Source organism: Lissotriton vulgaris, chromosome 6 (genome assembly GCF_964263255.1).
Source record: "Lissotriton vulgaris chromosome 6, aLisVul1.2, whole genome shotgun sequence".
Taxonomy (NCBI): Eukaryota; Metazoa; Chordata; class Amphibia; order Caudata; family Salamandridae; genus Lissotriton; species Lissotriton vulgaris.
Window position 1 is genome coordinate 1,127,409,959 of NC_141694.1, and position 26,639 is coordinate 1,127,436,597.

Below are 26,639 nucleotides of genomic sequence, written 5' to 3' on the forward strand. Positions count from 1 at the left end.
GTATCTAGAGTGATAGAAACCGGCGCATGATCGGATATTAAAATGGAACCAATATCAGAGGAGATGAGGATTGAGATAGGTGATGCGAGATAAAAAAATAGTGCAATCTCGACTGAGTGTGATGGGGTGGTCAAAAAAAAGAGTATTCTCTCAAGGTTGGATTACTTAATCTCCATGCATCAATGAATTTAAATTGGTGAATGAGTTGTACAAAAGCTTCATGTGACTTGCGGGGGAAGTAAGCAGTGGAGGATTGTCTGTCCAAAAATGGGTCAAAGACTTCATTACAGTCGCCCACAAGGATGAAGTTATCGACATAGTGTTGTGTAATGTGCGGAGCTAAGGAAGGCCAAAAGGAAGCATCACCAGATACAGGGGCGTATAAGTTCAAAAGAGAGATAGGTGTGTTGTCCAATGTAAAGATTACAAGAACCCATCTGCCTGATTGATCAGAATGACTGGTTACGAGTTTAACAGGAAGGGATTTCTAAAACAGAACCAGGACCCCATTACGCTTGCGATCACCTGGTGAGAAATGAATCTCCCCCACGCAACCTCTTTTTAATATAATGGATTCTTCAGCTGAAATGTGTGATTCCTGAATACATGCAATATCTGCATTTAGTTTAGCAAGGTGAGTTAAAACTCTCTGCCTCTTAATTGGAGAATGTAAACCTCTAACATTCCATGAGATAATATTTAAAGGCATAAAAGATGCTTAAAAAATACAAAAATCAACAGAGGCCAAACAATGATACAGGAGAAGTATAAAGCGCATTCATGTACATGAACAATATAAGAAAAAACTACATCATCTGAATAGGACAGAACCAAGAGGACCATGGAATAAGGAAAGAAAATTGTCAAAAAGGATACAATATAGAGGAAGTAAAAGAAAAGAAAAAGAAGCATAAAAGAAGGAAAGGTAAAAGGAGATAGAAAAGAGAAGAACATAAAGATGTAGCAGATTGAAATCTGAGAAAAGAGTACGTAAATATAGCAAGAGCCAATAGAAATATGTCCAGAAGAAATGAAGACATAATATTTCGACCAACCAACCATAGGGAGATAAAAATGTTTGAGTATGAGAAAAATGAAAGATTGGAGAAAAGAGAAAAGAGGAACATAAAAGTAACAAAAGAAGGATATAAGGAAGAAAAAGATGCAAGAAAAAAGGAGAAAAAACAAATAATACAAATAAAGAGTGAACGGTGAGTAACTTACAGAACATCTGGAACAAACGAGGGATGGAGGGGTGGAGGCCACCTGGATAATGGTGCGTCTAAAGCTCAAAAGGGGAGACGGGGGAGAGGGTAGACCCAACGGACTTCTAGAACACAAGGGAAGAACAAGATGTGCAGGAAAAAGATCTGTATAAATGAAGAAAAAAGCAAAGTTAATCCAAGCAGATACTTAAGGGAGTAGGTAATATAATAGAAAGAAAACAATAGAACATGAACAGTGAACAGGAACAGTAGTCATAAAACATTTGAACGAAACATTGTCACTACAATGAGATTACTTCGAGCCTGATGCAGAAGAAGTATCCATGTTGTCAGCAGAATGAGAATAGAGGAAACTCTTTTGCTTAATCGGTTCGTCATAAGTGGTGGTCTTGTTATTGAGAGGGACTCTAAAAAGGCATGGATGAAAAAGCCCATATTGTGCTCCCAAAGAACGCAACAGTGGTCTAAGCGACAGGAATTCCTTGCGATGATCCGCAGTCGATTTGGCATAGTCCTGTGAAAAATATAAAGGTTTCCCTGACCAAGTGACACGATTCATAGCGCGAGCTTGAGAAAGGACTGTCAATAGGTCAGTATATTCGAGAAAGTACATAATAACACCTCTTGGCTTTTTCGTTGGTGATACAGAAGACATGCCACAAATAGAACCAAGGCGATGTGTTCTCTGAATGTTCAATGTAGTACCTTCTGGCAGATGAAGGAGCATCGGCAAGAAGGATTTGAAGTAGGAAATTGGGTCAGAACCCTTCCAAACCTTCCTCAAGGCCATAGAGGCGTAGGTCCTTTCTTCTACTTCTGTTCTCCAAATTTTCAATCTGTTTATGTAGAACAGAGACTTGGGAGCATAACGGATCAACTTTAGAAATTGAAGACTCCATTGAAGCAACATTTTGTTCTAGAACAGTGACCCGTTCATCAACCGTAGACCATTAATCTGAGAGCATTAGGAGCGTGGATTTAGTTTCTTCAATGAAAGGGCGCAAAGGCCGTATTTCTTCAAGTAGTAAGTCTATAGTGGCAGTAGAAGCCTGCGAAGAAGGAGAGGGAGGATTATTTTTCAATCTTTTAATGGATTCTTTTTTAGTAGTAGACGTTGATGGAGTGGAAGATGCCGATGAACCTTTTGAGGAAGGAGTACCTGGCAAATCTTCCATTTCCAAGCACTGATAGCAAGAGCTAGTACGAACTGAGAATTTGTTGACAAAGATATAGGGTTTGCGTAAGTCTTTGGATAGTTTCCCCATAAAGAAAAAGAAGCACGTCAAAAATTGGGAGTAGGTAAGAGCAAAACAACTCAGTCAAAATGGTGCGTGTGGAATAGCAGAATATAAAATGAAATGAAGTACAATAATAAGAACATCCAGAAGAAGTGGCAAAGAAACCAAAGACAAAAAATGTTATGCCTATTGAAAGTATTGTGCAGAAATGCAAATAACATGAAAAGGTGAGCCTAAAAATACTAGGTAATTAGAGCAGGTCAATAAGTACAATAACAAGTCTGTGCATAGTAGTAATATAGGCAGCATGTAATAATGAAAGTAACCAGCAGTGAAAATGAGGAAAAATATAATTTCAGAGCACAGAGGCATTCAATATGTCAAAGAAGAGAGAAAAAAACAACAACAAGGAAACCCATTATAAACAGTCAAAACGCAACAGAGCAAGCATCATCATGTGAGAGTCATTAGAAAGGCAAAGCAGCTGGAAAATAACAAACGTGCATAAAATGAACTCTGAGAGTCAGTTGAAAGGTTTAAAATGTCACCATAAGCTGTAGCGCTGCGTAAAAATATGTGAAAGTTACTGTGAGGCCATGAAGAAATCCAAGATGCTGGGCTAATAAAATTGCGGCAATCCGAAGAAGGAGCAAAATCGGATTAAACAGTGCAATAAGGTGGTATCCCACGAAGCTTGCAGCAAGGAGTCACAAAATTAAGAAATGAGAGGCAATGAGGAGAGCTGCGGCAAGATAGACTCTCTGTGAGGAACTGTGTTGGAAACCTCTAGTAGTAGCTCTCCGTCGGCGGAATTCACAAAATGGCAGCCATAGGATCGGCGCCACGTTGCAACATTCACTCACAGTTTTCCTCGGGAATAAAGGCCAGCAGGGTCCTCAAAATCGGTTTAAAGGCATCAGGAAACCTTCCCACGGCATGACCTTTTGATTCAGGTGCCGTTCATCGGAAAAGAAGTCACGCTGGCCCGGCTCCCGTCCCCGTCCCATGGAGAGCTAAAGAAGCGCGGCCATCTCCTTCGGGCGTAAGCCACGCCCCCCAGCTTTTCGACTTCTAAAATGTAAATACTACATCTGAAAAATCATTACAGTTGCAAAAGCAGAACTGGAGTTTTTGTGACCATAAATATGCTTAAAATATCTGGGGCCCGATGTAGGTGTCCATTTACCGACCGGTAACGGCTGATTTCGGCGGTTACCGACCGGTAAATGGACATTCCTGATGTAGGTGAGCCATTTTACAGATTCGGTAAATTTACCGAATCTGTAAATTTACCGAATCGGTAAAATACCGAATCGGTATTTTTACCGATTCGGTAATTTCCTAATGTAGGTGGGACTCTTCTGAGTCCCACAGGCCAGTCAGATTCGGTATTTTACCATCCAATCCTATTGGATGGTAAAATACCGAATACAGGTGTGCATGCACACCAGTGCCATGTGACACACAGACATGCCCTTAGGGCATGTCTGGGTGCCACATGGCACACGTGCCTGAATTCAGGGTGCTAGAGGGTGTCAAAGTGACACCCCCTGCACCCTTGCAATATTCGGTATTTACCGATTCGGTAAATACCGAATCGGTAATGCCCATTGATTCCTATGGGCTTCAATGCCCATAGGAATCAATGGGCATTACCGATTCGGTATTTACCGAATCGGTAAATACCGATTCCTTCCGATTCGGTAATTTTTTAAATAAAATTACCTACATCTGCCCTTCTCTTTTTTACCACTTCATAAATACCGAATCGGTATGATTCGGTATTTATGAAGTGGTAAAAAAGATTTACCTACATCGGCCCCTGGTCACTTTTTTCTTAATAACAGTAGAGTTTTTTCAAGTAGGGTAGAAACCTTGAATCGCCTCTGCAATATTTTCATTTTGAACCAGTTAACCTAATAATGCAAGCAAAGCGGTCCTGAACACGTTGCATTGAATTTGGACAGGGGAAAACAAAACATGAAAAGACAGCAACCCACCTCCAACAATGCTCAAAATAAAGTCATACATCAATAAAGCAACAGATTTCTTTTAGCTATCAAAAACATCCTTTTCTTTATTCAAATGCAAATATGTCAACAAGCTTTTAACATAACATATATGAAAAAAACATTAATTATACCCCCACACCAGAGGCGGCTCCTACGCTAAGAATGGAGGAGCGTCTTCCCATTGCCATAAGAGCAGTGCTGAGGATAAATAAAAAGATAATAACGAAACGTTATTATCATTTTATTTTTCCCTTCCTAGGTATGGGGAAAGACGGGGCTGGTCAGCACAGGGTCCAAGGGAGGAATAGTGAGCACACTCAAAATGCACATGAATGTCTGACCGGCCATCATGCCCTGCCAAACATTCATGCGCACTTTGCATGTTCCCCACCAGGCTGCATTACACAGCCCAGGAGGGGGAAATGCACAGGCTCCCTGTCCCCATCGGAGTGACGAACCACGGCGGTTTAGGGGAGATTAGAGGAACCAATCACAATGATTTATTGCAGCGTTATCATTGGCTTAGGGAGCCTGGGAACCCAGGTGCTTCCTGCATCGAGGAGCAGTGGCTGGCAACGTGACCAGCAGGTACATTTTCTTTATTTTTTCTTTATTTTGTTATTTTCTAGCCCCCCCCCCACCTCCCACCACCCCGCCCATCATTCCCCACCAGCCCCTTCTGCTCCATAAAAAAACCTTTCCACAGTCTCAACTACATCCATACCATTCAAAATATAATTAAAAATTGTATTCATCACATATAACATTCACAGGCCACACACAAATGACTGCTAGTGATACTTAATCTGCAGAACAATATTTCAGCTCAGGGTTAATGTCTCTTCGTTCTCCTATCTTACACATTAACGTCCCTCATCCTTCACTTTGCTACCTAGAGTATTGCATTGCAAGACACATTCCAGTTTCGAGTCTCTCTGAGTATCTCCATGGCCCCTGAAAAAATACACATTTATTTCACATTACCCCTGCTCATCCCCTGCTTTTTTTGATGACATCGTCCCTCTCAACGCATATAATCACATTTGTTACTCAGAATAATAAAGAGCTCCTACCATACCAATGCCTTCTATACTATCCCCAGACTGAATCATAGATTGATTTGCACACTCAACCTGTTGACCTTCAGTATTAGTCAACCAAACTAACTTTTTCCCACATGACAATCCATCAATCAAACGTGCCTTAATAAACTGAAGTCTACAGTAGCAAACTGTGCAGCGATCTGAACAATGATCTTGGAAACTATTCTTGATGTAAATGCCCTTATTAAAGCACAATTATCCCATTCTTGAACATCCTCTTGAGACAACCACTGCCACCAAACTACTCTCTTTCCCCGCTCAGATGACTACTGTAGGGGTACAAGAGTAATGGGAGAGCCATGCACAACCGGGTATCCCACCATTCACTCCACCCCTGCCATTTTGTGTTAGCCTACATTTACTAAACATTTAATCTCACCATCTTCTAAACTATCCATCTCTTTCCACATGTATAAAACACCACCTTGAATCCAGCCACCTATACCAATCAACCTCAGTATTACCCCGCCCTCCTACTTCCCCATACAGAAAATAGGCAGCTGGCGTCCTCCCACCCACCTACAACACCATCAGCTCATTCTTTCACAATTCCATCCAGAAGCTGTCCTCTCTGCTATCACATTACGGGGCAGATTTTGATGCAATTCTGCCTAACACCAACTCGGTCCTCGGACCAACCGACACCTGGTCAGCTGACCTGACCAGCCCATTACAATGCGACCAAACACTGTTCTGTCGCATACTCCCTTTTCTCAAGAGTAGCTCGTTTTATGGGCGTAAACTGTCTGTAACACAAGACTCCATTGAGAAAAGGGAGGTGCAGTTCATTACTGCATCCCGTGGCAGGCACCGCAAGGTCCCTGCCACAAGGTACAGGGATCAACAGGGGGGCACCTCCTTGCCCTCCAACCTGACACCGTGAACCAAAAGGGTCCCTGCTGGGGTCCCAAAACACAATTTCTGACATGTTTTCCATGCAGAGAGGCCGGCATGGAAACCTTGTTAGAAACTGCGCCTGTCAGAATACAGCCAGAATGACTAGCCGGTTTACTTTCCGACCTCCTCCATCATAATTCAGCATCAGAAAGTAAACCAAGAAGCCCATTATGATGCAGCCCTAAAATCTCTAACCACAGGTTTGAGCCTCAGCGGGTCACATCATAATCGGCCCCTTAAAGCTCAGAGCTAGTGTAGCCCCCACAGCATCTGTGGGAGAGTGTCTCATCAGTGCGACCTTCCTTTCCAGGCAAGTCAGCAGAGACATGCAGCTGAGAGATCCCCACATCTTACTTGAGTCTGTAAAGACCCAGTGGAGGAAGCAGATCACCAGTGATGGAGCAAGGTTCCAAATGTAAAGCGACTTGCTTGGACTCAAAATAATATGTAGTGTATTAACCAACATGTTTTGTCTTACTAACAATGCACCACACGACATTTGAAGCATCTAGGGGAAGCTTGTCTATGTGCTTTTACTAAACAGTAACACAAATGCATTAAAATGGCCGCCACAATGTGGGAACTTTTATGCGCATGCGTCTGTCATACTCACGTGACATGATATATTCTTAAGCTTGGTTCTGAGAACTAAAGCTAAAGTGGCTGCTCTATGTTCTCATGCGCTAACGCTTGCATTGCAGCTTGTACTAAATTGTTTGTTCTGCCTAATACCTAATGCTGTAGTTAAAATAAAGTAATAGAAATAGAGTAGAGATAAGTGGTATTCAGTATATTCATTTATTCTCTGTTCTAAAACTGTTCTTCTTTGACTTTGCTATTAGCTCGTGTTTGGACCAGGGGCGTAGCTAGAGCTTGTGGTGCCCGGGGCTATCCCTCAGATTGCGACCCCTGGGGTGGGGGTGCTGGGGAAAAAGGCCGGTGAGCACTTTAAAGATGTCTGAGAGACACGTAGTATTGCTGCTAATAGTTACCTCGATCATGCAAGTTGCATGCACATACATGAGGGATTTTAATTTTTGCCCCTGAGAAAGTGTGACTTCTAGATGATGAAATGTCACTCATAATTACAATGAAATTCTGAAAGTGCCACACACAGCAATCTGAAACCTTGGCAGCTATCATGGATGGGCCACAGACTCAGCCACCCACCCCTCTGAATCTGCTGCTGCTCTCCTCTTACCTCACTCGCTCCAAGCAGGGTCTATGGCAGGCAGGGGTGGTTCCAGGAGATGCAACTTCATAGTCACTGGTGCTGAACAATACTAGTGCATTCTTTGCAAGGTACTTCAGAAAATCATGCAAATAGTTCAATAATAAAGCCATACTCTTCTCATCCTGAGGTGTGTAGGCAAGCATTGCACCAATACAGACAAATAGTCTTAAAAGGTGAGGCGCTCCATAGACGCGTGACATCTATGCATCTGGATGATCAGCCAGAATTACAATACTGTGGCCTCTCAAACTTGTACAGCAGCTGTGTGCCGTGCATCATGTTAAAGTATTCCTTAATTCCAGCAACCACTTCCTTCACTGCATACTCCTTGTTATCTGTGTTGCCTCACGATTTCTTGTAATTTGCATAATCCTCCAAAATGGCATCAACACTTTTTTTAGCAGGGAGATAGAAGAGCTGCTTTTGCCTAGTTATCAAGCCCCAATCATCAACCAGCCACGGTTTAAGCTCCTCTGGAGTCTTTACTTTAACTTTAACTCTGTCCATAAACGTTTCCTCATTTTCCACGCTGGGGTCTTACCATCATCCAGGTATGCATTTCAGTTGCCTGCTGCTGAAACCCTGGACATCTTCAGAGGCAGTAGATTGGGCTCCCATAACTAACTAGTTCTGGCCTTGCGCTTTTGGGTTTTCCATTGCAGGCAGCGACTTTGGAGTACAAGGCTGGCTGTAGGCAGGCAGGCAGGCTCAGGCTGCAAGCCAACGTTGGACGGGGCAATTCGGTTTGCCTGTCCTAGAGATGAGGTGTGGACTCCGATGGGGCAGGGTTAGAGATGGGAATGGCGTTCTTCACCCCATCATTGCTTGAGCAGCCATGGATGGACTTGGGATGGGACACTGCTTCCTTGGTCAAACCACAAAAGGTTTGTGAAGTCGCTCCTCATGTGCTCTGGGGAGCCTGACAAATCCCTAATGGATTAAAACATTTCAAGAACCTCCGCATAGAGCTGGAAGCTCACTCAGAGCAGGGCTCGCTGCACCATCAGGATTCAAGCAAGCCAGGCCGAAGACGACTGAAATGCCAGAAACCGGTCCCCGGTAGCTTGTCTCCTTTCTGGTGAAGAATTGGCTTGGTAGTTTAGTCTGCCCTGTTCCCATGATGCACTGGGCCAGGGACCGACTGATTTGCATATAGCCAGGTTCTGAACTGGAATGGTGCAGTGAGATAAATAACGGTGATGGATCAAGCCCTGATCTTTGGACTGGGTAAGAGTGGTCTGCTTAATTCAGACACTCTGTTCATCACCACCCCCTTTTCGGAAGCTCACTCAGAGCAGGGCTGGCAAAAATGTCCAAGCCAGCCCTGCTCCTTCCCTTCTTTTGCTCTCTATCTTTTCATTCATCCATTATCTGTCTCTTCTGCTTCTGATCGCGTATGCCTCTCTCTAGCCACACCATTCTCCCTCCCTCGCATTTTGCTCTATTTTCTCTCTCCCTCCTTTCCTCTGTCTCCTAAAAGCCCCTGCTCGGTGAGCTGCCGTTAACCTAGAGGAGCTGGCGACCGGCACGAGCTGCCGTTCCAGGACCGTCAGAGCCTGGCTTGCCATAGACGTTCCCTTTATGTGTATAAAGTGATTGTAATCGTCCTTTAAGAGTCAGGTTTAGTAACAAACAGCATTTCATAGGCAGTCCTGCTAAGCTAGGGTAAGTCAGAGCGAAAGTTGAAAAAAAGTCGATGAACTTTCATACAGTTTAAAAAGTTATTTTGACATTCAAGAAAAATTTAAAAGTTGAATGTTGAAATGGTACTTAACAGAGCAGTATATAACTGTGCACATCTATTTAAAAAAAACACACACACACCCTCGTAGATTTTACCCCATTATTCACCTCTCCATGCGTGGTGGTGTGTTTCATTGCCATTTCTCTGGTCATACAAAACGTGGCTCGAGCTACTGTGAAAAATATAATCCTCAGAGCCATCATGACGTTTTGGTGGAAAAATCGGACAGTTCAAGTGCGATTTATATTTTTTATAGAATAGATAGCTTTCTTCCGCCACGCCTTGTAAAAATTCAAACACACCTTTTGATCTCCAGGGGCTAATGGCACAACAAACAATTCATTTAACGAGCCCTGCGCCGGGCTTTGATCTTGGAGGAGGTCGGAATGCAAACCAAACCCGGGAGAACAGATAATTTGGAACTGTTTATTGCCAGCAAGTTACGCTCTCTAACTCTGGACCAGGGCTGGGCACACACCTACTTGAAAAGAAATTGCATCTGCGGCCTGCTTTTCACGCGATGCCTTCCGCCTAGCACTCCTCTCCCTGTTGTGTCTGGCCTCCCACATCAGGCTCATTCAGAGGCCCAGATCACCTCAGCTGCACAGTTCCTGGTGCTCTGGGGATGCGAGCGAACCACTCTGGCAGCCGCAGTCTGCCCAGGTGTTTAAGTGACCCTGCCGCCACCCAGGCCATGGTGAGACAGGCTGGGTCGAGCGCGCGTGATGCAGCGGGCCACGGGATTGATTACCGCGCCTGCTGTTACCTCGCCAAGATCAGCCCCCTGGAGCCATTCTGTGTTCAGCAGAGCTCCTTCCCATGGACTCACGAAAGTGAAAGCAGGCCGGCGAATCAATACAGTTTAGATTGTAAAGTTGGCAACTCGGAGCCCAGCCCCCAAAGAAGTCTCCCGTGCAGCGCCGCCTCAAAAAGGGTGCCGCCTGAAGCAGACCACCACCCTACCCCCCCTAGCTGCACCGGTGGTTTGGACCAATCAAGTATACTGTTTCTCCATCTTGGGTCCCGCGACTGCGCATGATGTACGTTCTCAAGAGTCCACAAGCCATGGCATTGAAAACGGGCCAACTCCTGACTTGCTAGAAGATGTTCACTGGAACCCGACCTCCTGAAATTCAAGAGGATGTTAAATTATACATTGTATTTACTATTGGAACATTCATTGCTGGGTGGAATAAAAGTGCATGGGAAAATAAAATATTGGGCGGGAACATTGATCTGAATATTGAAGAGCATGACCTCATAACTGGTATGGTGTGATGACCTCTCCTCGTCCTTTGACCAATCAAATTGAGGGAATACACACATTTGCAACATTGGGGGGTGGGTCACTGCCCTATAAAATGGTATAATTAGGGTAGGCTTAGCTCGTTAGATTGTCCAACTTGTCCGAATAGCTGACATGTCACTGACCCAACGCACTCAATAGGCAATCAAGAGCTGAGGTGCTGGCGGAGCACTCTGTCAGAAGATTCGATAATCCAATCGGGGTTCTAGAAAGGAGTTTGATAACCCAATCTGGATTCTGTGGGAGAAGGTTCAATAACCCAATCGGGGTCCAACTGTTAGCTGCAGAGAGGAGTGTGACGCTGGTATTGCACTTTAGCTGTGGGTGCCGTTGCTGACCTGCGGTGGTCCTGTACTGATCCAATTTGGTCTGTACTTATCCTGATTCTGGTCTGCACCTTTTCTATCCTGTTGGCAACTGCATTATCGGGGGTTCTGTCCTTTACTCCAGCCCATGGCCAGGGTTGGTCTTCACAATATTCTAGGTAAATATAAAGTTGAGTGGGTATGTCATTGTGCTGTTTCCCTTTTCTTACCCTTCCTAAGTTTCAATGCTTAAAAAAGTCTCATAATATTTCCGCATCATCTTGCTTTGATTTTATTCTTTCTAATTGATCAAGCTTGACTGATTTAGTATGGACTCCAAAGAGAATTATGCAGCAGCGGGTGCACTCAGTAAGGTTAATTATCTGTTTTTTAAAAAACAAATGTTATTCTTTGTCAAAAAACTTTTTTCATGCGTGCAAAAGGTGGAAGGTCCTGCTAAACCTTTAATTCTGAAAAGTGTAGGGAATTTCCTGAGAGTTTCTCAGGAGCCTAATGCACTGCGTTATTCACTCAATGGAGTGTAAAAGGTAAGTATGTGACCAACTTATGATATGTTAAACATACATGATTCCAATTCCACAATTTAAACATAAAATGTTTACAATTCAATGAGTTTTCACAGATGCCATTAGTGGATTGTTGCTCGATAATTATTTATTTAATGCATATTCAAGTAACATTGTTGTCTCATCTCAAAATTACATGATTTCAGCAACTTAGTTTGTTGGTGTGTCCCAATGCATTTCGGGCTAAACACTGAGCCCTTCGTCAGGGGAATCTACAAAACGATAATACATGTATATGAATACATAGCTTGCAAAAATATATAGCAAATCATGTCAAGAAGTCAAGGACTTATGCTCAGAAACCATTGTGAAGAGGTCAAACCAGCAATATCTACATAGAAAACCAATGCGTCAAGGAAATCGGAAAGAAACCGAAAGAAAACCGTGTGACCAAGAGGTGTCATTGTGTGGATAGGTACAAACGAGCCAATCATAGTGAATAGAACCCATATCGTGTGGGAAGAATAGAAACTAATGTTGACCAAACCATGTGATAACCTACGCGGTGATAAACCAACACCCTGGTGAAAAACGTAGCAAGGGAAATGAACGCTTACATTTCTGAGCCGGGAGCATATGAAGAAGGAGCATACACTGCAATGCTGCGTTAACAGAGCTAGAGGGAAAATGGTGGATACAAGTTTTTTTTAAAAAACGGGAAAGTATCGGTGCAGCATGGTACGTGAATTAAAAGTAATTGCTCACCCGTAGTAGACCTCGGAAAGAAGTAGTATCGAGGGGGATGCTTCCCTGTATGGACAATAACACATATTTAGCGAGTCAGTCGTGGTCTCTTAAAGACGAGTTTAACCGTCATAAAAAATGTAAGGGATCTTACCGGTTGAAAGTTCACGAGTGCTCGGAGACCAAACAAGTGATGCCGACGTGAGAGGGTGCGCTAGTGCGGAAGTGCTCCATATGTATTGGAGCATGGAAATAGAAACGAGACTACGTTCGTGGTCGCCATATTGTAGTGGTAAACGAAAATAGTGAAAAAGAAGCGTTATAGTGCGCTTCAAGGCAAATATTCGTGGTGTTGAAAAATGTGCAGAAAGTGATAGAAGAAGGTAAAATTATATGAAGGCATATGACACAAAGGTAATATCACAACGGTATCATTAGTATGCTGCCACAACGTGTGCACAATATGAAGAGGAGCATAAGTGTTAAATATTAACTAGTCATTAAAACAATGCATATCAGGCCTAGTCCTAGTTGTGTTACACTCCATTGAGTGAATAGCGCAGTGCATTAGGCTCCTGAGAAACTCTCCGGAAATTCCCTACACTTTTTAGTATGGACTCCGACATTTAAGAATTTACATAGATAAAGTGTTTAAATCTTTCCCGAGACTGTGGTTATTTCATGAGTGCAAATGTTTATGTACTGCCTATTTTCTTGCTAGCTCCCTTGATCCCTTAGGACTCTAGGTACCAGTGACTGGGATTGGTAAGTCAAAGGTATAGGCCCTAAAAGTAAATATTACTGGTTTAAAGCATAGGTTTACCTGTTTAAAGTGTATATGTTTATGGGCCCAGGTGAGTATGGTAAAACCCTGAGCAGGTGAACCCGCGCTCTTTCAGTATTCTTTTTGTAGCAGATAGATGGTTAGGTTTTAGTTAAGATAGGTAGTTAGTCGTGTATTGATAAATTGGATTGTATTTGATTTTATGTATTAACCAAAACCCGTTTATATTGTTCTATGTTTGTTTTGGAACCCCCGAGGAATTTCCCCGAGATTAAGAATTTCTTTAAAAAGGAAAAAAAGATTAAAACTAGAGAAGGGATTATTATTACTCCACCAAAAACGCCTGCATCATACATGATGGTAGAAAGGGAGTATCACACCTGTGTGTGGGTAGAGAACTGGACCGAGTACACAAAAGATGATGGTGTTTTAGCATTTCCAGAACATGGTACCTTTAATGATCTAGTTTTGTACAATTTGAGAACACGCATGAATGAATTAGATCCTAGACCTAGATTAACCCAATACAAAGCATTAGAAGAATGGAAGACTGAGGCTTTCGAGCGAGATATACCCAGAAGTGGCGAAAATTGGAGTACATTTTTTATCCCAGATTTCCAAAAGAAACGAGAGATAAACAAATGAAAAAATGGAGACAGTCTATGTTAGTAGAAGGATTATATCCTGTACGGACTTTAGAGGAACCCTCAGGAAGCCTAGAGAGGCAAGATGGCGGACACGGCTGTGTCGGAGTGAGGCAGGCGATGCATGCCCTAGGCCGATAATCAGTCTCGTCCTCTCTGACAGCTTCTGAGTGCTGTGGAAATGGAGGAATAATTGCTGCCAAGAACGCACACCACTTCTGAAAATCTTCTTTCAGCCCCTATGCTAAAGTATCACGATGCCCGGGGCACCTGGCTATGCTCTTGGATTGCTTTTACCCCTGTGGTAGGAGCTTTTCTTTCCGCGTCTGGTCTCTCGCGGGGGTCGCGGACAGCGGAGGTTCGCTGTTGGCTCTCGTGTCGTGGGAGCAGCGGCTCTGGATCAGTCAGCGGGCTGCCCCAAAGACTCGCACTGGACGCGAGAGACATCGATGGCGCCCAAGAAAGCCAGTAACGCAGCGAAGGGGCCGAAGACCCGGGCGGAGGCCGCCACCTCAGGAGGAGCTTCTGCAGGCTCACCGATTCCTGGTGCGGGAAGTGGGGACGCTGGTGGTATCGCTCGGCACGCCACAAACCATGTACAAGGAGCTACACCTACTTCTCTGGCCCCCACCAGAATGAAGGAGGAGGATGGGGGCGCTGTCAAAATCCCTGGGATATTTAAAAAAAGAACTCAGCCTAAAGGTAAGAATCATGCCTCGGTTGAAGTAAATACTCTGCAGAGTGATAATGTCAGAGCTAATTCTGAGCAAGCAACACCTATGGATAAAACTGAATTGTTATTAATGGCTGACTCTTCTGACTCCACAAAGGAACTGGTGGCTTCTGAGGCCCTGGAAGTAAATGGGGAAGATATCGCTATTATCTCTGTTGCTGGTATGGCTAATGGCGTTGCTGTAGATGTCACCGCAGGGGCGGCGTTGGGGAAGGTTGTATCCCATCTGACAACCACAGGAAAAGCAGGCTGTGCACCTTGCACCCCGAAGACCTCAGTAACCACTGGGCCGTGTGTAAAACTAGATAAACTACATAAAACTTCTCAAGGTGCTGGGGCCATGTGTGAAGTAACTACCAAAGCAACTATGGAGGCAACTATTGTTGACTCAGCCAGTAAGTTTTATTCTATGTCAGATCTCTCTAATGCTTCTGATATTGAGAGTGTGGAGGGTGACTGGCCAGAAGACAGAAGTCTGACAAGCCTAGCAAGCTCAATGCCTCTGGAGGAATATGAAACCAGCCTGTTAACGGGGGAGGAAATGAGCACTGTGCGTAAAGCCAAAGAAGTAAGAGATTTGCCTAATCCCCTTCCCAGAGAAGGCTTTGAGAACGATGGATCCCCTACATTATGTCACTCTTCTACAGAACTAGAAGATGAAGAAACAACCAAGGTCAGCAGCGGCCATGCAGCCATATGCCCGGAAGGATATATAGAGAGCAAGATCACCTTAGCCGCTTTTTACCAAGCCATCATGTCGCATCGTGAGGAGACAAAGGCGGAGAGCTTACGGACGCAAGGGGTGGTTCGCAAGCTCCAAAATACGGTACGTCTAGTTGTCAAGACCTGTAATGAAATGGCAGCTAGGATTGGGGAGGCAGAAGGTAGAATCTCCTTAATCGAAGACGAAATGGTGCCGCAGAAAACGGACATCTCCTCTCTGAACACTCTTCGAGAAGACATTAACTGAAAGTTAATTGACCTTGAGAATCGATCCAGGAGAAACAACCTGCGAGTCCTGGGTATCTCGGAAGGCATTGAAGGAAGCGACATTCGCCAATTTGTCATCGGACTATTTTCAGAAGCTTTCCCTGAACTGACCCAATGGAAATGGGAAGTGGAATTACAGAGGGTCCACCGATAATGGTACTAGGGCGTCAGATGGGAAACCCAGAGCGATATTAATTTGTTTAAACAATTTTCTGTCACAAGAAGCTCTGTATGATTTAGCTAGGCCTGACCGTAAGAGAAAGGGGAAGGGGTTGAATTTTTTGTACGCCCAGACTATTGTCAGGCTACAGTACAGCAGAGATGGCATTTGCACCAACTTATACCCCTGTTTCAAGCCAAAGGGGCACAGGCATATTTACTCAGTCCCTCCAAGCTTAAAATTATTTAAAAGGAGAAAACACAATTTTTTTTGTCCAAGATTTCTGCCAAGGATTTTTTGGGCACAACCTAGGGCGGTGATATGAGTTTAGAGCACTTTATAGATAATGCCTTTTAATACGTTTTTACTTTTCTTCTATGCCAGGAGGACAGGGGTGACCGGCGAAGTGCATACAACCTTTCTCCTCATCACTAAAGGGGACTATCCAGTCCCTCTGCCTTATTTGGGTGGGTGTTTGGGTGGGTGAGGGTGGTTTTTGGGATAGGTTGTTTGGGGTGGGGTGGGGGATAGTGGGGCAAGGAATAGCAGAGTTAGGCTTTTGAGTGCAAATAGCAGCCAAAATGTGTTAAATAAAGGTTTTCTAATTGTATATACTGTTTTAGCTGTGTTAACTGTTGTGGTTAGGTATTCTGTATTAGTTTTTGTAAATCACTCGGTTTATGACCATCGGTAAATTTAAGTCTTGCTCCTGGAACATTTGTTGGTTGAATGACAGAAAGAAAAGAGGGATAATTGGCCCAAATTCTTAATTCTATGAGTGTGGTTTCATTGTGTCAACAGGAGACCCATATTGTATGGAACAACAGGCGATGGTTTAAAGATCTGGGTATGGAATTAGTGGGATGTACACGGCAAGGTACAACAACAAGAGGTGTGGCGATATTGAAAAGATTTGGCTGGGGACCTGTAAACAGGTAAAAGAAGATTCTTTTGGTCGGTGGGTGATCTGTGAGCTCTCTCCCAGAAGGTCTTTCTTGGACCATCTGTGCAATTTATGGTCCTAACCTAGATGATACAGACATGTTGAACCATCTTAGCATTGAACTTGCCCTCTCCTCTAATTTTATGTGGAGATTTTATTCTCCTTTTAGATGGGCAGGTGGACATAACTAGTGACTTCATCTATCTAGGAAAGAAAAATAAAGTTTTTAATGCCACCAGAGGGATAATTAAAGAATTTGGGTTAGTTGATGTAGGGCACGTGAAAGGACTGGGAGCGCCAGGGAGCACTTTCTATTCCGCCTCTCACCAGAAACACGTATGATTAGACTATTTTTTTGTTACTGCCAGATATGTCAAGAATGCTAGGTTTGATATTCTCCCTAAAATAATCTCTGATCATAACCCCATTTCTTTAGAATTAGATATTAGGTTTAGTACTCCTTGTAGGGCCTGGACGTTTGAGCGTAAATTATTAGCTGATCCACTTTACGTTGAACAAATGGGGAAATGGATTGTAGAATTTTTTTGCAATAATCGTGGATCCGCTCCTGCACACGTGGTCTGGGACGCTTTTAAGTCAGGAGTACAGGGAGAAACACTAAGCTACTCAATTAACAACCAACGGAAAATACGAGAAGCACTAACGGCTGAGACGAAGAAACTTCAAGAGATAGAAACTAAACTTATGGTGGCCGTTAGCTCTGGTCAGGACACCGATCAAATTCTGACTGACTTAGCTGTTCAAAAGTCGAGGCTGTATGAGAACTACGCTAAAAAGTTAGCTGCACAAACTGCAGTATATAGATCAGAGGATTATGAGGTGGGAGAAAATTCGGGCTATATATAGGCCAAAAGGATACGACAGAAGGAGGTTGCTAAAAGGATAGACAGCATTCAGGATGAGTCAGGGCAAATTCATGATAAACTGAAAGAAGTTCTAGAAGTTTTTTGTCAATTCTACAGTAAATTATATAAGGAGGAGATAGTATGCTATGATGAAGAAACTCTATTGGACTTTAGTGCCGATGTTGCAACATCAACACTGACACCTGATCAGTCTGAAGAGTTAGATAGAGATATAACAGGGGAAGAAGTTGAGGTAGCCATACTATCATTGGCGGTTGGTAAGGCGGTGGGCCCTGATGGCATCCCCCTTTAGTTTTTTAGGATGTTTCTGCACCTCCTGAAGGAAGACTTGATGCTAGTTTTTCCTGAAGCACAGAAGGGAAACGCACCTTTCTCCTAGCTGAAATCCACAATTATAGTCTTTTTTTTAAAAGACAAACCATCTTTGTTGCCCTCTTCTTATCAGCCCATCTCGCTTATTAATGCCAACAGCAAAATCTATTAGAAGATTTTAGCATCAGGACTATTTGGCATAATCTCACCTCTTGTCTCGAAATTTCAGCATGGATTCATTCATGAACATGACACAACTGATCATGTTCGATGTTTGATTGCGCTTGTGGATTGGGCACAGGCAACTAAGTCTACAATGGGGGTAACCCTGTTGGATGCCGAAAAGGCATTCAACAGGGTTGCCTGGCCATATTTCTGGGATTTGTTAGGAGTGAAGGGTTTTTGCCCCAAGATGCTCCTGGCATTGAAGGTTCTTTACTCCTCCCCAACTGCTGCTATCCGTCTAGCCGGCCAGGAATCTGCCTCTTTTTTAATTTAGCGTGGAACACGGCAAGGGTGTCCGTGCTCCCCGCTTTTATTTGCTTTATACATCAATCTTTTTTTAAATAAGTTGAATCAAGCTGAGAACATCAAACCCATTCATGTTTGGCAAACAGATTATATAGCTCTCACTTACGAGGACGATATCGTAGTTGTTACTACGGACATCCACAGTGCGGTGCAAGCTATTGGGGAATTAGCAGCACAGTTTGGATCCTTCTCGAGTTATGAGTTAAATATTTCCAAGACCCATACTCTTTATGTCCATGAGGACCCTCCCGCGAATGTCACTACTGTCTCAGAGGTCACCTATTTAGGAATCAAAATCTCACTCCCTGTCTCTAACTTCCCAGAGTTAAATAAGAATTCTGTTTTGGTTAAAGTAAATTCAATGCTGGAGAGATTAGATCACCTGCATTTATCTCTGTATGGGAGATCAAATGTCTTAAAAAGGATGGTACTACCTAAGCTTTTATATATGTGCCGAACAATTCTGCTTGAATTCCCTGCTAGTTACTTCAAGAAATAAGAGGGGATCTCCTCTAGATTTTTGTGGGGTTTCAAGCGGCAAAGAAGGGCATATAAAAAGATGATTTTGACAAAAGATCGTGGTGGTTGGGGTATACCGTATTTTATGTTTTATTATCTGGTGGCCGTACTGCAATTCATTAGCCCGTTGGTTGTGGGAGATAGGCCCGAATCTTGTCTTGCCATGCTCCTTCAATTTATGAATTTGTCAATCTTTTTTTAAATAAGTTGAATCAAGCTGAGAACATCAAACCCATTCATGTTTGGCAAACAGATTATATAGCTCTCACTTACGCGGACGATATCGTAGTTGTTACTACGGACATCCACAGTGCGGTGCCAGCTATTGGGGAATTAGCAGCACAGTTTGGATCCTTCTCGAGTTATGAGTTAAATATTTCCAAGACCCATACTCTTTATGTCCATGAGGACCCTCCCGCGAATGTCACTACTGTCTCAGAGGTCACCTATTTAGGAATCAAAATCTCACTCCCAGTCTCTAACTTCCCAGAGTTAAATATGAATTCTGTTTTGGTTAAAGTAAATTCAATGCTCGAGAGATTAGATCACCTGCATTTATCTCTGTATGGGAGATCAAATGTCTTAAAAAGGATGGTACTACCTAAGCTTTTATATATGTTCCGAACGATTCTGCTTGAATTCCCTGCTAGTTACTTCAAGAAATAAGAGGGGATCTCCTCTAGATTTTTGTGGGGTTACAAGCGGCAAAGAAGGGCATATAAAAAGATGATTTTGACATAAGATCGTGGTGGTTGGGGTATACCGTATTTTATGTTTTATTATCTGGTGGCCGTACTGCAATTCATTAGCCCGTTGGTTGTGGGAGATAGGCCCCGAATCTTGCCTTGCCATGCTCCTTCAATTTATGAATTTGGGTTGGGGGAGACGATTAGATGTTGTTTGGTCAAAATTGTAGAACCCAGCTACTTCAAAAAACTAATTTTATAATTCTGAAAGCAGCCCATACAGTATGGAGACTTGTTAAGCGTCAGTTGGGACTCCCAAAGATTAATGCCTATACTCCGTTTGCTAACAAACAAAATGAGCAACCCAATTTACCCTTGAGGGTTTGGGCAAACAATATGGAAGGGTAAAGGTATCTGACATTGACTCTGTACCCTTTTTAATCATTTTTGGAGTATTAAATACGATTTTCCATATACACCCGGCACCTCTGCTATTCTTCTTTTTTTCTGTTCACTTACTGTGACTGCTTTAAAATATATGAATTTCTGTTGTTGCACTTTTGCACTTTTGGCCTTAATTGTGGTGGGTCACGAACTAGGATCAAAAGCTTTTAGCTTTAACTAACTCTAATAAAATCCCTTGAAAGTACCTTTACCCTCCTATACTCCGTTTGCAGCACCAGATATACACACCTTTATCTTTCGGGATCAAATTGCTAACAGGTGGTGCTCCAAATGAATTCATTGCTTAGGCGACTTACTGTAAGACGGTCACTTAGCATCGTTCACTGAGTTGCAAAGTAAGTTTGGTTTGCCTAAACACAATTTTTTTAAGTTTCTATAAATCCGATGTTATCTTAACAGGCTAGGTGCTGAGATGGAACTCCAACTGAGGAAATTCTCCTTTATTGAGAGCATGACAAGGAAAACATTGATAGGGCAATTTTACTCTTATCTCATTTTAGCATTCCCAGACGATCTTGAGAATTGTAAAAATAGGTGGGTAACGAAGTTAAGAAAAGAGAGAGTTAATATTGTGGAATCACTACGTTTAGCGAATTGCGTCTTGATGACAGGGAGGCTGCATGCGCAGCATTATATGGCCTTATATGACCTGTATTATACTCCTAGAAAGATGTCCAAATGGGGTACTACCGCGGGGACTAAATGTAACAGATGTGGTCAGTCTGCAGCTGACGCTGTACATATGTTTTTTTCTTGTCCCAAATTAGTTGAATTATTTTCCTCTGTTGAACGATTTCTAGGGGTAATAATGGGTCAACCAATAACTATAACCGGGGAATTGGTATTCATAGGTGTTACCTCAGATACATTTGTTTTTTTAAGGTCTAAGACTAGGAAATATTTTGTATTTATCTGTAAGGCTGTAGTATGTGCTTGCATTACGAATGATTGGATCAGTCCCGATCCTCTTTTTTTTGCTGGCGCACGCGGCTATTAGTAGGGTATAATTTGGAATTGGCTATATACAAGAATAAAGGCAGAAAAAAGAGGACCATTGGAGCCAAGATTTGGGCTCCCATAACGGAATGGATATAATGGAACTTGCTTATATATGGAAATATGTCTAGATGGGGTTTTGTTTTTGCTCCCTTTCTATTTTATGCGTTTGAAAGCTACAGGATTCCTGCTTTGCTGTTTGCCATATATCACTGTGTTTCTACGTGCTATTTGTTTTTTGTTGCTCTGCTTTTTTTTTCAGACTGATAATGCTGGATTTATTTACCATGAATGTTTGTACTCTGCTTTCCCTCCTTGCATAAAATGGGGTAAAAAACCAATAAAAAATAAATAAAAAAAGGAAGCAAATGCACCAAAAAAACGAGAAATGTAATGACTAGCAGTGAGTCAGATGATGACTACTTAGAGGATTTGTTAATGAAAAGTCCGCCACCTTACCATGAGGAAGCAAATAGATTAACCTCAGTGCCCCGTTCTTAAAACCACCTTTGGGTCAGCAAGTAGTGCATGAAACTTCATTAGAAAAAGTGCTACAGGAGAGGGAACGAGAAGCCATAAATAAACAGAGAAGCGAATTAATTCAGAAAATTTCACCGCTGAATATGAGTCCTGAAACCTTGACCATTCCGATAACCATAGGTCCCGTTGTTCCATTATATGGAGAGAAACAGTCCTGCCCTAAACCTCCCGTTCTGAATACACCTGTAGTGCAATCTAGAAAAGAACCCTTGATAGTTGATGATCAAGCAAGTGAATGCGAGTCAGTGATTTCCCTAATGGATTTACCTTTAAGGGAACCGGTGGGTGATTCGATCAGGAAAAACACTCCTGGAAGCTCTAGAGAGGTTGGGATGGAAACATCCTCAGGTACAAGAAGTGCTACTGCAGTATCCCCAGAAGAAATAGAAAGATGGTCCCGAGAAATAGAAAAGCCAAAATCTCAGCCGAAGGTATTGGATATTTTTAAATTAAAAGTTGAATTAGAAGAAATGATGGCTGGAAATGTGGGATTGGAAAGGTTAAACACTCTCAGTGAGGACGAATTGTTGTTTATATGTCGAAGTATCACTCAGAATACTAAAACATTTCATGAAAAGTTAATGAGTTTGGCTTTTGAATTGGGAATTGATATTGGAAAATCTAAAGTTTTACAGAAACCTTAACCGAGCTGAATTTTCTGACAAAGATTTAGAAAACATAAATGTGTCAGGACATAAAGTGCAGATCAAGGAGTTACTATTGTTGTTACAGAAGTGGGATGATTTAGATAAATGGAAAGCTAGATGCGCAAAGAAAAAGGAGGAAGTCCAAGCCCAAGGAGGAATCCCAAGCAGAAAATACTGCCCAGAGTCTGTGGTTGAAATGAATATGATGATAAATGAATATTTATCAAAAGAACGCGAAAAAGTGGAAAGGTTGTGCCTGATGAGGGAAACACCGGAGGAGGTTATGTGCATGTCCCATGGTCCCGACAGCATATTTTATCATTTACAAATTATTTCCCGAAACTCAGAGAGAAACCTGTAGAGTGGTACAGACAAGTCGAAAGATTTGTAAAAGTTTAAAAAGTGCTGTTAAAAGATTTAGATGGGTTATTTGACATTGTAGTCCCCGCAGATCCATGGACAGAATGTAAGATCACTATTGATTGGCCCACTGATGAATATCCCAGAGACCCAAAGACAGGAGCGCCATCAGATGATGTGATGAAACAGTATCATCAAGTCATAACCTTCCTGAAAGGGAAAGTTCCCCCATAAGAAACAGGTTGGACAAGAATAGACAGAACTACCCAAAATAAAGATGAATAAGTACATGCATATTATTAACGCCTTTTACAGGTATTCAAGCAGTACAGTGGATTGGAAAGCATTGATACGCAAGACATGACACATTTTATTTATCGATTTGTGTCAGGGTTTTTAGCCAGAGATTTCGCAAATGATTAAAGATCATAAAATCTGCTGGCAGGCCAAGCCGGTAGATGAAATACTTAGGTATGCAAAATATTGTGGGGATGTAATTGACAATAAACAAAAGAATCTAGAAGAAAAGGTAATGTGGGCACAAGTAAAATTAGCAGAGCAACAGTTAAATAAATTGAAAAATAATCAGAATCAAGAAGTTGGAAATGGGGGTAAATCAAGAGGTAGAATGAACAGAGAGGAGGCCAAGAAAAAATGTCCTTGTCATGGGTGTGGAAAGGGGGGCATTGGAGAAACGACTCTAAAGCTGTATTGAGTAACAATGTGCAAAATGATCATTTGAATTCACAGATGCAGAATGGGGTGTCAAGGAAGCCACAGCAACAGGTAATACAGAACCAGTTACCACTTGCATCTATGCCGCCAGATTCTGGGAGTCAAGCAAATTACAAAGTGGATACCACAAATTGGAAGGGAAGTGGAAAGAGAGACGCAGTGACATCACAATTTCTTTTCAGTGACAGATTTTTCGAGGAAGATAGTTACTGACGGTGCCTGAGAGGGGAGAACGAGGAGTGCATACTTGGCTCATTCTTGCCGGTAGATCAGTCAGGTCCATACATTGAGGGAAAAGTTAAGGGAAATGATGGTACCTTTTTGTTGGATACTGGCGCTACCCGTTCTACTGTAAGAACAGCAGACGCTCCAAACCATTCCCTCTCGGGAGAAGCGATCCAAGTAGTGGCCACTTCTAATAAACAAATTAGTACCCCTGGTACAGAACCTATGAAAATCAGAATACGTAATTGCACAAGTTTGTAGTGTGTGACTCTAGTCCAGTAAACCTATTAGGTAGGGACTTACTGTGCAAATTGAATTGCACATTTTTCTATACTCCGAGTGGTGTTGAAATTCAATCCCCAGATGAAGATGGAGTTTATAAATTAATGTTTGCCAAACAAGAAACTGAAAATGAAAAGATGCTAGTGGAAGATCTCCCAAAAGAATTACAGCATACAGTGAATCCTGAAGTGTGGGATTGCACTGGAAAAGATGTAGTATTAATGGCAAATGTTGACCTGGTAAAAGTGATAGTAAAAGAAGGTACAGTTTACCCAAGCATTCGGCAATACAAAATGAGCCCAGAAATAAAAGCAGGTGTTGCAGCAGAAATAAAACGATTGGTTGAGCAAGGCATTTTACAGGAAATAATGAGTAGTCCATGTAATTCACAAATAATTGGCATAAAGAAACCAAGCGGAAAATATAGGGTCGTACAAGACCCCTGCAAAGTTTATAAAATTGTCGTCCCATATTGTCCAGTTGCGTCAAATCCTGCAGTGATTCTGTATCAGAAACCGTGGGGAGCCGGATGGTTCACGGTAATAGATTTGTGCCATGCATTTTTCTCCATACCATTATATACAGATAGCAAATATATTTTCTCGTTCAAATTCGATGACCATGTCTACGTTTGGAACCGTGTCCCTCAGGGGTACACAGAAAGTCCATCGATTTTAAATCAGATTTGAAAAAGTGCCTTAAATCTCTGGTCTTGCCCAGACAGTCTGTCCTAGCGCAATATATAGACGACCTGTTGGTGGCTTCTAAGACTTGAAATGACTGTGTTGTTGATACCTTTGCATTGCTGAATCATTTAGCAGAAGGCAGGCATAAAGTGTCACCTGAGAAGTTGCAATTCTGCAAAACATCAGTAAAATATCCGGGGCACCAGATAGAAAGAGGTGTTAGAAGAGTTACTTCTGAAAGAATCAAAATAATCAGAAACATGAATCTACCTCCGACACAGAAAAAAATCAGAATGTTTCTTGGAGTTGTAGGTTACTGTAGGCCGTGGATTGGGGGATTTGCAGTCCTAGCTAAACCTCTGATACAGATGACAAAGAAAAGAGCAAAAGACCCAGTAGAGTGGGAAGACGAAAGCATGATTGCCTTCTTGAAGCTGCGAGACTGCCTCTGCTCAGCTCCAGCCTTAGGAATACCTGACTATTCAAAGGAATTTGCATTGTTCTGTGATGCACGCGACAATTGTGCATTGTCTGTTCTGACCCAAACTCATGGTTTAATGAGACGTCCTGTGGCATATTTTTCATCCACACTAGATCCAGTGGCATCTGCATTGCCAGGATATCTGAAAGCAGTAGCTGTAACCTGATGAGTCTCGATCAAAGTGAATCCATCATTATGGGACACCCTTTAACAGTGTATGTTCCACATTCAGTGGTGATTCTATTAACCAGAACACGTACTCAGTATTTGACTCCTAGTCGGCTGACTAAGTATGAGCGAATTCTTCTAGGTGCAGGGAATGTGACCATTGCCAGATTCACTGTCTTAAATCCAGCTACACTGTTACCTGATTCACACTTCGCAGAAGTAAAAAGGGGAAGTCGAGCATGATTGCCTCAACCTCACAGAATACAGTACAAAGCCCCGATCAGACATAAAAGAAGAGCCATTGTTGACATTTTAATATGAGCTGTTCATGCATGGCTCATGCATGAGACATGAGGAAGGAGGATTAAGTGCTGCTTATGCTGTGTGTAATTTGTGGGGTCCTGTGGAAGCATCCTATTTACCTGGAGTCAAGTCCGCACAAGTAGCCATATTAGTTGCATTGACAAGAGCCTGCAAATTTGGGAAAAATTTGAAAGTAACCATATACACTGACAGTCAGTATGGTTACGGGGTTGTGCATGACTTTGACCAACTATGGATGCAAAGGGAGTTTCTGACTTCTTCGGGTACTCCTATTAAGAATGGACATTATGTAAAAGACTTTCTGGAATCAATTCAATTACCAAAAGAAGTGGCTGTGGTCAAGTGTGCTGCTCACCAATCTGAAAATGACAGTGAAAGCAGGTAACCGATATGCTGGCCAACTTGCCCAGCATTGTGCCAAACATAAGATGGCAATAAATAAGAAAATTGATGCACATGGAAACAGCTGCCAACTTATGTTGCTTGAAAGAGTGAAAACATGGAAAGAAGTGAGAGATTTGCAAAATGAGGCAGAAATGAAGGAAAAGTAAGAGTGGGAGAAAATAGGATGTCGGAGAAGGGCTGAGGATGGTGTTATTGTTTCTCTCGATGGGAGACTTGTGTTACCAGATTGTATGCTTGCTCCTATGGCTAGGATGTATCATGGAAGTACACATGTAGGTAGAGACGAGATGATTAGACAGTTCAGATAGTGTTGGTTCAATGCGAGATTCAGGAATGTAGCAGAGAATCTTTGCCAAAGGTGTATAACCTGTCAACGAATGAATCCTGGTAAGAGAACTTTAGTGTTGTCAGGAAAGATTGGAATGGCAGAAGGTCCCTTCATACGACTCCAGATTGATTTCATCCAATTACCCCCTTGCCGACGACTAAAGTATGTTCTTGTCATTGTCTGTCTGTTTTCAAAATGGGTGGAAGCCTACCCTACCCGCAGAAATGATAGCATCACTGTAGCTAAATTACTACTGAGGGAACTCATACAACGTTTCGGTTTTCCAGTAACAATTGAATAAGGCAGAGGGTCTCATTTTAATAATGAAATAATTCGTCTGATCTGTGAAGCATTTGAAATTGAGCAAAAGCTGCACTGTGCATACCGCCCAGAGGCTTCTGGAGTGGTAGAACAACTAAATGACACAATCAAGTCACGATTGGGAAAGATGTATGAATCTACCCGATTAGAG

General features: G+C 42.5%; 1 protein-coding gene and 1 pseudogene across 1 annotated transcript in view; one reads left to right on the forward strand and one right to left on the reverse strand.

Annotated features, from left to right (window-relative positions):
• The window catches only part of LOC147708536 (mortality factor 4-like protein 2), a 37,081-nt pseudogene extending 22,870 nt beyond the window's left edge, over positions 1-14,211 (reverse strand).
• Positions 1-26,639, forward strand: part of LOC147708533 (uncharacterized) — a 561,724-nt gene that overhangs the window by 529,615 nt on the left and 5,470 nt on the right. The gene's annotated exons all lie outside the window — the stretch shown is intronic.